Below are 17,710 nucleotides of genomic sequence, written 5' to 3'. Positions count from 1 at the left end.
AGGTATGATACATCTGTTTTATCTACGTGGGATTGATACGCGCGATAGATTTTGTTATTCTTCGTTTAAATATTTCCTACACACCGATTGTTATACCCTCCGTTTCATCACTCAACGGTATTTTTAGGTATAATTATTTGATCCCTCAGACCTGTAGAAGAAACACCCCGTCAAAGGATGATTGTTATTTTCAGTGGTACATTCTCGCCGTTGTTTTCGTTTCATTTGAGGATCGTATTAATAGAACTCATTTGTTGGAGTACGCCGTTTCTGAAGCAGCGAGAATTTATTTTAGAAAAGTTGTTGCATTATTTCATAGCGAAACTGTGCATCGAACGTCCGTTTCTTGAGTGGCAATATCGGCGTGAAAGTTTCTACATGGATGAAGCAAATTGGGTTCTAATTTCTCTACATCAAAAGCCTTGCGGTATGATATGTTTATCCGCGAATACAATTGTACACCGAGAGAAATTTTTAGTTCCGGTTATCGCTCAGTCCTTGACTGTTTTCATTTTTTACCACAGTCGAAAAATATAGTTCTAGGTAGAAAATGAAAATTAGTTTTCTAGCTGTTACCAGAAGGTCTAGTATCCGTTACTGTTCTTTCTCATCACGATCACTGTTGCTATATTTTCTTGTAACCGTTGCGAAAATTTAATGCTTGTGCAACAATAAATTAATGTTAAAGCAAACCTCAGAAACTGATTTTGCGTTGCAATTACCAAAAAAGGATCGACGATAGTGCAAAATGTTGACGCGTACCTCGTTTTTTGTAATCCCAACAATACTCACAGAATGTTTTTAACGATACCTGTTTTACTGAATTTTTCTAGTTACTATAACAAATGAAATTTTTCTCAGTGTACGTGATCGACACCCGATCTGGCTCATTATGTTTTTCTGGAATGAAAACAATTACCGGGAACCTCGCATCAAGCTCGCGTCTACGCAACATCTGCCCGATTAAGATAACCTGCGATATCTGTACAGCAGCCTTGACCCCGGAATCAGCTTGTGAAGTAATACGGTGCCTATTGAAGAAGAGACTTCGTCGAAGCAAGAAGATATTAGTACCAAGGAGTTCTGAAACAAACAAGTATGCTATTCAAGTCGGCGACGTCGATAGTTTCAGATAAAATTGATAAGATATTGAATTATCAAAATTATTAAATAAAATCTGAGTACTGTTCGTCGGTATATTTGTTGGTCGATATTTACTTCCAAGTACCACGAAAGCGTCGAGATCTTGAAACTGCGAGGAACCAGGTACCAGAATACAAAATGATTATTCATACTTTCCTGTCAAAATTCACTAAGTGATAACTTATAATTTTCTTCAGTTTTTCTTTTGTTGAGAAATTTCGTCGGTAGACTCATGCAATACGTTTTACACACGAATATTTTTTATCAATATCCATTCTCTGTAATAAATCACAATGCAAGACTTGTTCAAAGTTGTTTTTTTTTTTTTTTGTTGGTGTTATTTTAAAACCGATTAAAAAGCGTTATTCTCACTCTGAACGGAGAAAAAAAATCGACCTGACACCTGATTCATGTAATGTTAAAATGGTAACACAAAAAACATTCAACACACGTCAGGGGTAACCGAGCAGCTTCCTTTTCTTACTCGTTTCCTTTTCGGTGGGTGTAATTGTTGTTGCCGTTGTTGCACAAACACCCTTCGCCTCTTTTGCACAACGCCGCATGATCTGAATAACAAAAGGTTCCACCGCATGGGCAGAGACCGAATAAATATGTGGAGTGAATTGTAGGAGTGACGGGAGGCGGTTGCCATTTTCCGCAAAAATATTTCCCCCATTCATGATCCACGCTGACAAGAGTGAGCGACATTCGCCGTATGCCAATAACCAACCCCGCGGTACCGTAAACGAGGAAAAAAGTTTTTTAGGGGGAGTACAGAGAGGGAGTCAAGGGAGGACAAGCGTAAAACGCTAAATTCCCCAAACTTCTGTGCGGGGGGCGCATGCTGACAACAATAAACCCTGATTCCTATTCCTACGCGTATAATATTTATTTATCTGTCGAACGTACCACCGAAAAATGTCATTCAATTCTGGGAATTTTCGCGACCGAGAGATCGAATGTAAATTGAAAAAATTAGCATCCGCGTGTGGTGTATAATAATCCGCTGGGGGTAGATGCGGTATCGGAGAATCAGAAATCGATGGATCACGTATGGCGGAATATTTTTTTCGGCTCATCCGATCCAACACCTTACAAATTATTATATTCTTGTTGCTGTATTTCAAAAAACTATCACAGATCATCGGGTCTTTACGATTTTTGAAGCACACTTTCGTTACACTTGACGTTGACGAAATTTCAACCCGAAGAGCAGAAGTATAACGTTCTCCAAATTATACCAATAATGTTTACTTCTAATTACAGATTTTCATCTATCGAATGATCGATTATCTAATCCAGAAGTTTTCTGTAAAAGTCGCCGTTCAGCGCCAGGAGATAGGCAACCGGATCTACATTCCGTATACCTGGCATTCAATGCGTAATCTATTGTTGCCTATTTACCGGCGTTGAGTGGCAACTTTCACGGAAACTACCCGATGCAGCACCGAAACAGTGAGTTTTAATTTTTCTCACGTACCGGAAAGAGTTATTAATTCTCGTCAAGTTGGCGCGGTGCAGCGCCATTGCAACATAACAAGCCTGTGTTTCACGTCTTGTATACATTTCTCTGCGTTCTGTATTTTTTAGTCTTTCCACATTTTATCACGGCAGCTTTTCACTTTACCGCTTTCAGTTTTACGACGTGCCAGCAATATTTTCACAAGGTGTGGCACAACAGCTTGGCTAGTTCTCAGTTGGCGAAGCTGAAGGGGTACAACAGAAAAAAACAAAGTAAACGAAAAAAAAAAAAAAAACAAACGATAAGATAAAAAAGAAAAAGGTAACGGAACAAAGTGCAACAAAGAAAACACGTTACCCTGTATTTTATCGACTTTTCTGCGGCACTGATGAGTTTTCCCTCCGGATTGCACCGGGGTGGTAAAAAAAAAAAAAAAAACTGGCTCTCATTTATCCTTTGCACCGGGCTCTCCAGTCAATCCTCAACTTACCGAAATCAATTCCGTCCGAAATTGAGATTTACACGTATAGCTGGCTCACCGTTGGACAAATGGAACTGAAAATGTTGTAATCCTTATCAAACTCGGGCCTGAGCTATTCCTACGGTATACGTACAAAATAAAAGCGAATCACAACCAGGATCATGTGTTTCATCAAAAACCGGAAGTCCAAAAATGACGTAACATTACCGTGTACGAAATATAGTTTTTCCAAAATTCAGCTTGGAGAGCAACGAGCAATCTTCGAAACGTAATAAGATCGAGAACTTTCGGGGGTGGGGGATGGAAATGGAAAATTGTTAGCGTAAGGGAAAAGGTGGGAAAGGTTTTCATCGCATGGATCAGTAAGAATGTACGTGCAGGTGTGGTTGTACGAAAATCGGTGGTGTTGGTGGGCATTCGGGGCTTATGCCGCATGGTCCGCATGGCCTAGGGAAGGGTGCCGAAGTGTTAATTTCATCGGGAACCACCTAGTCGGCAGAATCGGGCTGCGGGCCGGGCTGCAGGAAGCGCCGGTGTGCTGTATGGCGAAGGGGTCTCACGTAGCGGGCGGAAGTGGACTCCAATCTTGTAAATAACAAACGTGAACGCGACCCCTCGCGATCCGTGCTGCCAATTGCCACCCTGGTAACCAACCCAGCTGACCCGAACGACCCGCACTTATTCGGCAACCCCCACCCCTTCCATCAACCTAATGCAACCCGACCGATTTCGGACCTACGGAGTTGGAAATATTCAGGGCATGGTGTAACCGCCTCGCGAAATTCCGATGAAGAGAATTTTATTGTTCGTAGAATTTTACGATGGGAAAGACTGTTAAATATCGGCATGGCGATTTTTCCATCAAGGAAGTTGGTTGTAGGCCAGTGATCCATACTTTCGATTATATTTTTTTTCGCGGTAGTCGTAGATCTCTCAAAATAGAAGATGCACGTGTTATAAACGAAAACGTTTACACTCGTTTTTGTGCTTCGTTTCAAATCGTTTCAAAATTATTGAAAATCCAGTAGATTTGATTAGTTTTAACTTCACGCGATGGTCCATTTTATTTAACAGACTATTTTCGACAGGTTAATAGATTAGAGTTTTGAGGCTATCGATGTTGAACCATCGTTGTGTCTACACTTTTGCTTGTAATTTTAGCATTCCCGATTTTTGAATTTTTGAAGAGGTTTTCACAGCTAACGAATACGATAAATTTGACAAATACTCAGCGTACGACTATCTTGAATAAACAAAATTAATGAAAAGTCACGCTTTTTGGCTAACCTCCAACTAATCTTCATAGTCTGATTACTCAGAACCCAGAATTAGAGATAAATGGTGTGAAGTTTGAAAATGACAACGGAAAAACAAAGAGGAAACTTAGATAGACAATGCTAGAAGATACTTATCAGTTATCAGTTTATGCTTCCGATAAAAATGTTTCATTATAACAAGGGCGACTTCATCGTTTCTTAGCGAACTTCCGACTGAATAGTAACGAATAAAGGGATTGTATGAATTCTGAATCCGAGAAGTCCTTGATATCCGGTAAAATTTTTATATATCCATAGTATTTCTTGATGCAGTAAAAATCTTTCATTGCTCTTTCTTTACTGCGGAGGATAATTCCACGAGGAAGGGATTAAAGCCGGCTTGATCATTCGAATAGAATCACTACGAAGACTAGGTATATGCATAACGCGTTAAGTCGGCGAATATTGAATACAGATATCAGACATGATCGGGCTTCTCGGATTCTCAAGAGTAACCCGACAATTTCATTTCATTCTTAATCTTATTAAGCGTGACGGAGCCTGGAAGGCGGCGCTAGACAATTTTCAATTATACTTATTCCATTTTTTAGATTACAATCTTATTCCAAATTACCAATCAGCGTGAAACCCGAAGCCTGCAACGTTGGCTAGCATGTGTTTGAATATTTAATTTGCACTGCAGGAAGTTGCGCAGCAAATATGAGCCAGACTAACGCTCAGACAAAAACACTATTCCATTCTTTCACGGTCTCTAGCATCTGACAATTCATTCCTTTACATTCTCAAAATTAAACGCAGCATCGAAAGAAACGCAGAGAAATTAACCGTCGAGCTAACATAAGAACCAAAACGTAAAAACCGACCAGCAGAAAGGTGATTTGTTTTACCGATTGAAAGGATCAATTTTCTCACAAGACGTTTAAAAAATGATGGGAATTCAATTTTCGGGTATGATTCGAAGCTGTGAAATTCGCTCCCTTTATCCCGGTTTAATCGCGGTTTCGCGATAAGCTTCATGCGAACGCGTGCGATTCGCGGCAAGAAATATCCGGGGAAGTGGATCAGGGCTGCAGGCACCTGCAGATCGGCAGCTTGGCAGCGACGAGTAGATATGCAGAACGGTAACGGAGAAAACTCACCCTCGGGGCGAACCCCTTCCTTCTTAACGCGGCGATGGGCAAGGGCGGTTTGGCGCTTGCGCCGATTCGAAGAGGGACGGAAACGATGAGGGAGGATGAGGACGCGGAGGAAAAGTGAGGGAAGAGAGGAGTTCGGGACAGTAGGACGTCGGGCGTCGACCGGTAGTCGGACCTTCTGCTTCGGCCCGGTTGCCCACCCTCGCGATCGAGGATCTCGTGGAGTTTTGCCGAGCTGAGAAACGTGGAGCGCGAGCGAATCGAGCCTCGTCAAGAATTATCTTTTTTCGATTTCACCCGAATCCGTCGAAACTGTAACCCGATGTTCTTTTAACGTGCGTTGGAGTGAAAGAAATTTTACCGGGATTGCAACTAAGCCTTAAAACAGAGACCAAGGAGGATGTAAATAAGGGAGGAGAGGAGAGGTTAAAAAATTTAATGAAATCAGGACCGGTGATGGATTGTACTATAAGTCAAAGTTGATACCTGCACACGTGTGTCAATGTTTGCGTGATCAATTGGGGGCTGGAAATATAACGTGGGGTGGTTCGGTTTAAACGTCCGGAAATATGAGGAGCGTGAAAACATCGTGTGGCAGTTGGTAATAAATTGGACTAGTTTAAATTAACGGTTGTTTATAGGTTGAAGAAACTAAATAAACGAGCCAACGTGCAGAAGATTGAATGTTTGTCGATAGAGTAAACAAATCAAAGCCAGGCTAAGCTGAAATGAATAAACAAAGAAACGTGGAAGACTGTAATTAACAACCGGTGAATAATCTATTGTGAAATTATCGTTCTTTTGAATCGTCGCTGAGCATTTTATATTATTTATTAAATATTTACCGTTAACGTCTGCAAGACAGGCACTTACGGCGTTTGAGGGAAAAATGATATTAAGAAGGCAAGGAAAATAAAGCAACGAAACCTCATTTCCATCACTGTCAAAAGTGATGTTGATAAATAATGTTTGCGATAATGTGCCGCCTCGTGTAACAACGCAAGGATCGTGCCTGCAGCACCGAGAAAGGACCTTCAATTAAAGTAGGTAGGTACTTGGATTAGATGGAGATACGAGACTCGGTGTAACCATGCAATTTGGCGCCGTTTCAAAAGTTTTTGTCGAGGATGACGTGTGTGACAAAAATAATTCACTCCGGTACTTTAAATCCGATATTTCTGCATTATTTTAATCGGAACATCTGTATTTGGAACGGTTTGCCAATGCACAGGAAAGAGAAAGCGCCGCGCACATGTTAATGTCGTTTGTCAATGACTCAGTGCTTCGGGAGGATCTGAATTTCAGATTTTTTGACATGCCGCATCGAGGAAAAAGCTTGCATGAATTTATGAATACTTTTTTCACGCATGTCACGATTGAATATTCTGTACATAAAAAGACACAAATAAAAATGGTTCGTGTTGTCACTTTATCAAGAGATATCCTTGCGCGTATTTGAAGAAAAAAAAATCAATCACGAATATCTACGAATATGAAAGTAAATGAATATTCAAAAATTTTAGTAAATTTGTCGCAAGCTCATGGATTAAATTTGCATAAATCGAACTTGATACTCTTTCACTTCGCTAATCATGAACGAAAACACGGTAATTCAATTACACCGAGGGAAAAAAATCGTCCTGGAAGTTTTAAAATTGGTACAAAATCTCGTCGATTATTGAAGTCGAGCTTGCATGTGCATTCTGCATGGCCATTGTGCACGGCGCTATGAGTACGTGTAACATACATTGAGTGGAAACTGTATACGAGCTTTTGGTAACGGTTAATAAAGACTCGGGCAGGTGGAAAACAATATTGGCAATTACACTGAAATGGTGAGAATGCAATGTTGAATTATTTAGCCGGATCATTGGACCCGAAGGACTGACCGAATCGAGCGTGCGTTAAAAACAGTAAAATCATGTCAACCGTGAGAAATTCGAAAACAAGCTCGTTCGAAGCATCGGCGAGTGTAAAACGTTAGAAATGAAAATAAAATTGAAATATGCTTTGATCAAAGTTCGGATCTTCTTTCTCGATTTAACTGTCATTTTTGTTTGTTCATCCATATGAAAATGATACTGCAAAATTTAATTAAAAATACATATGTATGACATGCTGCAGAAAAAAACATCAACGAGTTATCGGAACGTGTGGTTTTAAATGAAAGGACGAAAAAAAATACTTATAAATACTGAGAATAATTGAGTTTTATTACCGTATGAGATTTACAGGGTGGGCAGGAGCGGGGGGGGGGGGGGGTGGCTTTAATTTGCTTGAATTGAGATTGACAATTTATTGCTTTTCACCAATTGATGCATAGCATTGCAAATTGTTGCAAAAGCAGAGATACACGTTGTAAAACTGGGAAATAGTTGTGATTTATCGGAAAGCTACGGAATAACTATATCCCATATGCTGTTGTGAGAGTATGTACGTACCTGTACCAATCCACTATTCAAATTCCGTACAACATATCTGGGTACAATCGACCTATGAAAATTTCATGATGCTACGGGGAAAAAAGTAAATGATAGCAAATAACAATCGCAACTACAATAATCTTGCATACATTTGTTAGGGTGAATGTTCGCATTTTTTATTTTTACGTCAGCCTCTGATTTATCGATTTCACGCATCAAAAATCAAAACCGCTCTCACGAACCATTCGCTTTGCATATATTGCTGAATTGAAAAATTAATTTAACAATATTTTCTAACGCGTCAATGTTGGACTAGTGATTCCGAATGGTGACCAAATAACGAAGAGCGTTTCAATTGTAGTCAGGGGAAGAAATTATCCCGACTAAATAATCACCAATAAAGTGTTTATTCGAACATTCGCACCCCCCTCTCTCTCTCTCTCTCGCTCTCTCTCTCTCTCTCAGGGCCGCAATGGCGCGTACCTACATAAATAAGTTCGGTCGTTGAAGGGAGGGTAAGAGAGTCTTACGAGTTGGGGTGTACCTACCTTACGCATCACGGAGATGATAAAATATGTCGCGAATGTCTGAGGCCGGTTCATTGGGTATGTATACACCGTATTACCCGATAAATATACACGCAACGAGCGTGATGAAAATGGAAAGTGAAGTGAGTAAAATAACGTGAAACAAGAAGAAGAAGAAGAGAGGGAAAGCGAATAGTGAAGAAAGAAAAAGAAAATTGAGAATGAGAAACAAAAATGAAAAGACGAAGTAGGTAAAAAATGCTTCGCGAAATATATTTCTCAAGAGATATCGGGGGTATTCATCACGCGACGCGGTCCCTCTTTGATCATAAATTGGGCCCCGTCTCGGTCTACAAACCGTATAATAATTTGCATTCCGCCCTAAAATTATTCCACTTTTGATACATTGCGCATCCGAATTTCATATAGCATAATAAAAACGAGGAACTTAGGTATAAGTGTACCGCTACTTTTATTATTCAAGCAGTAATCTTACTGTATTATTATACAGAGAATTACTTCGGATAAGCGCGAGGAAAAAAATTGGGAGTTATTCCGGCGATCGCTTATTCGCGCGAAGTTTGCTCGTAATAATGCACTCGCACCGCAAGGCAATGTGGTGATATTGCGTCCAGGATGTAACGACACATTTCGCAGGACACGCCGCGATACTTGCTAGACACAATGCAAGAGCCGTCGCAACTCGGAGGGTGGCGAAACTGATAGGGGTTGCTGTTGGTTTACAGGGAGGGTGGCGATGCGATAGCCTTACGACGCACGTATTAGACTGCAGACGTCGAGACGCGTGGTGAGCATCCACCGCCAAGGAAGAGGGAGAGGCGTCCTGTTCCCCAGAATAATGAAGATTAATGCCCGCCAGATAAACGGCGACAGTCCGACCGGCGCAGCTTTTTTTCTTGCTTTCGTTTCGTTTCGTTTCCTTTTTTGTTTTGTTTGGTATCTCGAGCGGTTTTCTTCCTCCTCCCATCGAGAATGCGGAAAAAGCTTGTGCATTTCTCGCCGGAAGGAAGGATGGAGAAAAAAAGAACCGAAAGCCAAGCTGACGGTGAGAACTTGGCGTACGTGAAAATCATCGAATTTAAAAAAAATAAATAAAAGTACAAATCGCGTCCGCCGATTGATCGGAAACGAAATATGCTCCGAAACGGAATTTCGCACGTCGGTTATAACAGATTCGATAATAGTGGGGGAGGATTCCTGGAGAGCTGCAGGGATGTCGGGAGGAAGCTACACGATAATTGGCGTCGATCGCCGCGGAGACGAAGGGATGATAGAGGATCCTGATATTATCCTTGATATATCCTATATCTATACATATTTTCGACCGAGATCTGGATTTCTGGTCACGAATAAAATCCCCGAGGCAATTTGTCGCCGCTTGAATCGCCGCCCGTGTGCAGTGGCTCTGTAATTCAAAATCGGTTCGGAACTGTCTTTCATCGAGCTTGCGGAAACGAAGACGAGCCTGAGATTCTCTCCGCTTTTTGTAAGAACGGACCGTTGGCTATTTATCGGCGGTATGAAATGCACTGCGGTGGGATTTCAAAATAAAAATGACTAAATTCCAAATTTATCGACTATAATCGATTATTTTTTCTCACAATAGGTTTTTGTTTTTTACTCCCGTGAACGACGCGATACGATATCAATTTATGCGATTAAAGTATCGATTATTATTGTTATTGTCTTACCAAGTACCGATTTCATACAATAAGTGAAAAATGATTGAATTCTTTCACCTGAAATTGTGAAATATTTTTAATGATACTATAAATCATTTCAATACCTTTTCGCTATTTGAACTATACATTGAAATTTATGCAATTTTGGTTTAATACGCGCCGTTTTAAAATAATACGAAATACTTAATTAATTTTTTCCGATTCAATCGAATCGTGTTCAATTATTTTTAACCAAGTGGCTATCGCAACAATTCAAAAGCTCGGACCCCAGCTGGTAAACTGCGATTGTCATTGTTTTACCCGGTGCAGTAGCAACAAGTTTCGCAAGAACTTTTTCCGGAATTCCCAAGTACCGCGTAACGAACGACTCGGTACGGAAGAGTTGTTCGGGAGTATAAAAATTCTGGGCGAAGTTGGAAAGACGAATATAGGCTGATTAGGAATCCTCCGAGTAAAGTGGTCGTCTCTAATTAGAAAGGAATTATTCGCTTCTACTTCCCACTCTGATCTTCTCCGTTTCTAACGGCGCCGTATAATTTGAAAATTTTATTAAAAATTCTTGGGTAACGAAATCGTAAGGTTTATTGAAAATACAGAGGAACTAATATGTATTATGTGCCTATGTACAGTCGTGTGTGAAATATTGAAAATTACAACGTCCGAGCTCGACGTTCTGTATGCTCTTTCGCACATTTACGCACGAGTAAATCTTGAGAATGCAAATTTCAATGCCATGGTATATTAGATTCAGGAGCAATTTCTTTTTCATTTTTATTTTGACGTGTATGGAAATTAGGCTGTGCTGTGCTGAAGATGAAGGAAAAAATTATTCGGTATCTCTTATTTAAATTCCCGTATCCCGCATTTTTGAATTCGTGTCTTCTGGTTTAAGGTCGTCTCGTAGCTTCGATAATCCGCGATCCAGAAAATAAAATAATGTCATATACTCCACTGATCATTATCGATCAAAATCCATCAATTTGGATTTAGCTATACACGTGAGTTCCAGAAAAATAATTACATACCAGGGCTGAGCATCTGTTATACTTCTATTTACTCATGCGAATGAGAAAGTTAACGAATTTTTCACATTCAAAAGAAAGCGATTTTCGTCTTTTACTCTTTGGAGCATCGGTTTTGAATCCTTAGAATTCGTATTCTCAAGGGCTTGTGTTTAAAAATGGCGATTCCCTGAAGAGTATTGTTAAGAATTAAATTCAATTTAATGAAATTCCAGCTGGCTTGACAAGGTATACATCGAAAGAGTCCGTTACTCAAGATTTATGAGAGCAGTAACCAGCCCCTAATTTGCCTCGGTGGTTCCGGACTTTGGACGAGTTTTATTTTCTTGTATTTCTTCATCTTTTACAGCAGCTAATTTTTGCGACAAGCATTCAGACTTCGCTTTTTATTACGTTCGAACAGTCCCGTGGTTAGAATTGGTTTTCGGTCTCATTATGCGACCGCAGTTTCCATATTCATACGAAATAACGTATCTCGGCTTTCTTAAAAACTAGTTTACGGAAGCCTGATGCAAAGAGTACAGAAATCTCCCAACGATCATGGTCAAAGCTATACGATTATAGCTGCACTCGAAGTTTGACAAGCGCGTAGAGTTTACAGGAGGCACGTTTAATTGCAAGTGCACTGTGCTAAGATTGTATAATTCATCTTGGTTGAAAAGTATATATTTAATGTAGAAGCTTCTGGAGTACGGATGTAAATTAGCAAAACGAGATGAAAGTGGTACGTTTATCCAGATTACACATTTCTAGAACTCGGATACGCTCAGCGACGAAAGGGAGTGCGGAAAAGCGTTGGTGTTGGTACACCGGAGTGAATAATTTCAACGTTTCGAAATAATTAACGAAGTATCGAAAAACTCGGAGGAGATCGTTAGGCGCGGTATTTTTCCGCGGCAACTGAACACGCGTGTATATTCCGGTGCTGAAGATACTCGCGAGCATGAAAAGCCCGGTGCAAGCTTTCTTTTGACGCCCCAACTAAAAGCAGGAAAAATAAATGCGAAAAGACGAGGCGTCGTATTATCCCTGAAAACCCACCTCAGAAAAAAGTCTTTCTCGCGAAAACTGTCCGGTGAGATTAGAGAGAGAAAAGGAGGAATAAGATGAATAATAAACCACACCGCAAAGAACGGCCTTAATTCCTTTCCACCTCGCGAAACTCGGACCAAGTCTGAAATTTTATGAGGAACGACGGAGCTCAGCCTGAGGGAAAGGGAATGGCGCGAGCTTCGCGCTTTTGTCTTTTAGCATCCGACAAGGATGCGCGAAGAGCAGCGCGATGGTAATCCTGACGCGTCGTTGGAAGTCCCTTGGAACCCACGCAATAGGCTTAAATCCGTGAAAATCCACAACACCATCTGCGGATCCTGCAACGGTTGTTCCGTTCCGTTCGAATACACGTGGCACCGCGTCTACGGAGCACAAAAGCACCCTCCTAGCTGCAAGCTCTGCAACAATTCACCCGCAATCTCAATGCGCGTATAATATGCCGCTCTTGTTGTCACTTTAACCGTTTCAAAGAGGCAGCCAATTGCCTGGTATGACTATTCAAGGAAAACAGTCGCACGACAAAGCTTTGACTCCCCAGGGCTTCGCCACCTTCTTTCACCCCAACTCGACACACGACTTACAGAAATTAAGGAAACTTGTTAGCTTTCGCAAAACATTCCGCCTAATTGCCTCGGATTTTCTGCCACGTTCACGCGTCGAAGTCACACGTTTTATGACGATTAGCAGTTTTATGAACTTCTTTTCGGTAGCTTGCGAAATATTTAATTGGGGTTGGCTGTGACAGCGGTAAAAATCAATGAACGCAGGATCTCAGTGTCAGCATGAATCAGAGAAAGGTGACTACAGCCGATTGCCTCTCCGGAAATAACGGACGCTGTTATACTTGAAGAATTGCAATTGTTGTAAATTACGCAATATTTAAAGTTTAGAAAATAAATCTTCCTGCTGGAAGACAAAGTTGGTACGTACTGAAAGAATTCATTCACACGTATATACTCGTGAAATGAAAATCTCACGTCGAATTCTATTAACGTCAATTATCATGTATTCCGATCAACTTTTTCACGCACTAATTCTACCGCTGCAGTTAATGACTACGGCTAATTACAGCACTGATACCGTTACCTTAGATTGCCTCAATAGACGGCTATGATATCCATTGCATGAAGTTTCGTCGCAGCATTCATTAAACTTGCGAGGACATCTGGCACTGGGAATGCACGAGCATGAGAATTTGAGTTAGAAGAGTTAGAAGAGTTAGAGTTACTGAGGAAAAAGATGGCGAATGCACAGAAATCCAGTAGAGATGCTTTATACACACCAAAAGCTATCGGCGTCGAAGCAATTAGGAGAATATGTGACTCGGCGAATTTTCGCTTTGAGATTTTGCCAGAGGCAATACGATTCCCATAAAAGGCGCGCCTGTGTAGCAGCATGCCGGAAATACGTAGCGCGTATTACACCGTGCGAATTATTTGACGACAAAGAGGCGGCGAAAATTGAATTTTCGAAGCCTACCAAAATTACGGTAAAATTACCCTCGAAAGAAGGGCCCTTGGAAAAAGCTATGGCTTGACTCGGAGCTTTTCACGCTTATATTAAAGGGTCGCCTGAAATTATCGGTATTATCACAAGATGTCGGGTAGCTGGTAACAATCAATTGGAAACAACAATACAGGCGAGAGACCGCATCGTTAGGGTCGTCGATTCAGCCTCCACCCGATTAGTTACAAAGATCGAATTTAACGTTTCGCGATCGGCAGTTCGAAGGAATCAAATTATTATAGAAGTTGGCTATAAAGCTCTTGGCAGTGTAACGAAAGTCAGATAACAATTATCCCGAACGATTATGACTCTAGAAGTGTATTGAATAGTTAAACGGAAGCAAAACTGGAGCTTTTCAACTTCAAAACAACAACATTTCCTCAACTTTAATCACAGATTTTTTGATTTAAGCGAAGTCGAGCGAGCTTGACATTAAATGCAATTTCGCTCGTGACTTCCATTCCATCGCATGAACTCAATAACCGCAGAGCCATTAAGATCCACGTAGACAGACGTACATTCTTCATCATCGTTTCTCGGCGCTCGCGTGATCTCAATAACTCCGTATTGATCCCGCGGGGTAGAAATGAGCCAAAAACTGTAGCAGCCATGTCTGGACCCTGGCGTTGCTGCAGTTGAGAGTGAAGAGAGAGAGAACGGAATCGACAACGTCGATTACAACCTCGGCAATCTTGCGTATCTTGATCTTCCGCGCTCATATTTCACCCCCTTACCCAAAACAACCCCGCGCAAATCTAATTTGGCTCACTTTTTGTCGGGACGATGACGCGATTTGCGATAAAGTTGCAGCCAGTTCCTTTAACGACGACATATTTTGCAATAATTCGCGTCAAGCATGTTCACTGAGGAACTTCAAGAGGATCGCGAAATTATCGCGGGACAGAGACAACGGAGGGAAATTTACGGATGATCGTTATAGACTTCTAGGGGTGCGAAGCGATGGAGATGCGGCGTAAAATCGAGGGCCAAGTTCTCTAACAACAATCCACAAGCTGTGGTCGGACGGGTATAACGTGTATCTGATATCACGATTCCGTGTCGACGTAGAGAGGCTCGTTGAGTGGCTCTAACGAACCAGGAACCACCGCGAGTATGTTGCGGGTGACCACTTCTGGCTCTGCAAGCTTCGCCCGAGGGAAAACTTGTTTTCTAGGAATATTCATGGACGTGATTTGAAAGAGGGAAATATTTTCTACCTCGCTCCGCAATCTCCTTAGCGGTAATCTTATATCCCGCAAAAATCACGCTAATTTAACCCTTTGTTTTGGCTTCTTGACTCCCTTTTTTTTCTAGTCTCATTACCGTGAGTTTGATTAAATTTTCTCCTCGTGGGGCCGAGATTTCCTTGCAATTGGTTTTACAGGTTTGCTTATCTTCTGTCTTAGATTTCCATCACTTGCGGATCAATTCTGGTACTGGAAAAATGAATTCGAAGTCTTGCTTTTGGCATAACGTTGTGGATTTCACCGTAAATTAACTATCCCAAGTTTTGTGAAAGAATCTTATGATTTTATACACACTTGTTCTGGTTGTCGAAATATTTCTGGATATTTTCAATTTCAATTGACGGAAATCCTTTTCATTGCTCCAATTTCCTCGTACGCAATTCCCTGCAGGCGATGACGATTTTTTATCCTGAAATTACTTTTACTCTGAAAAAAAGTATGCACATAGGATATACGGTAGAGTAGATATATGTGACAGTCAATTCTAGCGTTTCCCAAATCCGTAAAATTTTTTGCAAAAAAAGCTTTGAGCCAGCTTCGACATTCATTCGCAACTTTTACAGCCAAAAGACTGTTTGTCACCGAATCGATCCGTAGCAACTACTTTCACGTAGTTATTCGTGTGTTGAAAATTATATCTTAGCTGCTTTCGTCGGACGAACGGCGAACCAACTTTATAAAAAGCATAATTTTGGCAGTCCGTTAGTCGTGCGGATAAATCTCGTTTTGTCACCGTCTCTAATTCTAAGACGTGGAGGAACGATTTTTCGCGCCGAAACCGTGCAATCTTATTAGTAACCAGAACAAGCCAATAACATTCCTGAATAAAAATTTGATATTGGAATCCGCGGAGTTTATCGGGGTATAAATAATTGCCTCAAGGTATCCCGAAGCTTATTATGTAAAGACGGTAAACAATGCGACTAGGAACAATGATACCAATTGGAGTTAGAAGGCAAATGACAAAGTGACAAAGGGGCGTTGTTCTCCTTTCGGAAACCTGAGAAACACATCGATTTTCCACCGACGAGTCGTGCAGATAGGTCGAAAATTTCTTCCGAAACGATACTGAATATCGGTAATGAAAAAAGAAAAGAAAATACACAATAACATCGCTTCACCCCGTGAGGACTGACACGCGGATGAATCGCGGTTGATGATCAGCAGGCGAGAATACTTGGAAGAAGAAGAAAGAACGTAAATAAATAAGTAAAAGTACAATCTCCTCGCCTAATATTGACTCGAGGTAATTAAAGCGGCGCGATTTCGACGAGGAGCGAAGATTCACCCCAATCTGTTCCAAATATAAACCCATTTGAAAAACAATATATCTCTTTCGTTCCCGTGTCCCCGTGACGACTGGGGTCCTTTCCCCCCTCCCTTTCCGCCTTTCCATTCATTTCTTTTCTCGCCTGTTTCTGTCTTTCCCCCTTTCATTTCCCTCTTACACACACAAAGGTGTATATGTGTATAAGCGAGGCGCTTTTCCTGCACCTCGTATTCGTTTCCCGTCCAAATGTTTGATCTCCTTTGTATGCACCCCCCTTTCTTATCGCACTTTTTCTCGCCAATATCTTATACATCTTTCGTCAGACTCGGAGCATCCTCGTCGCCCGCTCGGCATAAAAGTCAAGAGCTTTTTATGAGTTCGGCAAGCGCCGGAGGCATCTTATACATACACATCTGTACCAAGGCGTCTTCGTATGGGTGATCGGGTGTGCATATCGCTCACCCTCCGGGCCGAGACTTTTCCACAGAATTGATCATGCTGTATCTACACCGCCGTATCTAAGCATCCGTAAGACACGGATAACTCGCGAGACTTTCCCCACGCGATCTCGAGTCGACTTTAGTCACGTTGAGCCGAGGGCCTCCACTCCTGGGGATTTACCACCTCGGATTCACCTTCTCTCCACTTTCAAACTCGAACATCGTACAATCCGGCTCAGTTTGGCCTAGGTTGACTCGAGTTAGGCTGCTTTCGAGCCAAGTCGCTGTTCTTTGACCGGATATCCGTTACCTTGTTATTATTCCACGTGTGCGTGACGAACGAGAGCGTTTCAGGCAGCAATCGAATATACCCCATGAAATTCTTCTCGAGCACCAAGTTCCTTGGTTGATGTGTAATTTCTCGGAGAAACGATACAGTTTTACGAAAATTGAGGATTTTTGATAAAATTTCAATGGAAATCATTCGTCATCCTTAGACAAAATTCAACTATCGTAAATTGAGTATGCACAGCTTGGCAATTTTAGTGAAAATCAATATCCTACCTAAAATCTTTGCAGTTGTAATGAAAGTTTGAATTTTCCTGAGAAATTAATGTATACTTCTCTGATGAAAACCAGAAAACTACAGTTGTTGAAAATCATTTACAGTTTTCTCAACAGTTGACTTGATCAGAAATGCTATATTTCAGTACTCCTTATAGGAATTTACATAGACAAATTTTCACCTACTATTCGATTTGATTAAGTTGTCTGGATTTGAAGCCAAAACCTCGGAAAAAAGAGTAGGTCCCTGTACTCTAAATCAATTGACTGGTATGAAAGTCGAAATCACACCAAATCGTGAATCAGAGGAATTGAAGTCAATCTTGAAATGACTAACAATAAAGCGTAGATTAAGTAATAAAGTGGAACGATTCAGTGACTAAAACACTTGCTGCAAGTTTTCGAGATCACTGGAGTGATACGTGAAACGGTGAGATAAATTTTAAGTATTCGGTA

The 17,710-nt window shown here is 41.1% G+C and overlaps 1 protein-coding gene across 4 annotated transcripts in view; it reads left to right on the top strand.

Annotated features, from left to right (window-relative positions):
• The first annotated feature begins 1,065 nt into the window (after positions 1-1,065).
• Positions 1,066-17,710, top strand: part of LOC124175181 (voltage-dependent calcium channel gamma-5 subunit) — a 77,192-nt gene continuing 60,547 nt past the window's right edge. For 2 of the 4 annotated variants that reach the window (XM_046555172.1, XM_046555169.1), the window contains exon 1: positions 6,013-6,546. The gene's annotated coding sequence lies outside the window, so the exon portion shown is untranslated. Of the gene's footprint in view, positions 1,267-2,409; positions 2,599-6,012; positions 6,547-17,710 lie in introns of those variants that run through there. The other 2 variants (XM_046555170.1, XM_046555171.1) reach the window with 2 other exon arrangements.

This window comes from Neodiprion fabricii, chromosome 2, assembly GCF_021155785.1.
Source record: "Neodiprion fabricii isolate iyNeoFabr1 chromosome 2, iyNeoFabr1.1, whole genome shotgun sequence".
In the NCBI taxonomy this organism is placed as follows: domain Eukaryota; kingdom Metazoa; phylum Arthropoda; class Insecta; order Hymenoptera; family Diprionidae; genus Neodiprion; species Neodiprion fabricii.
The sequence above is the reverse complement of the archived record's forward strand: the minus strand, read 5'-3'. Positions and strand labels throughout refer to the sequence as shown.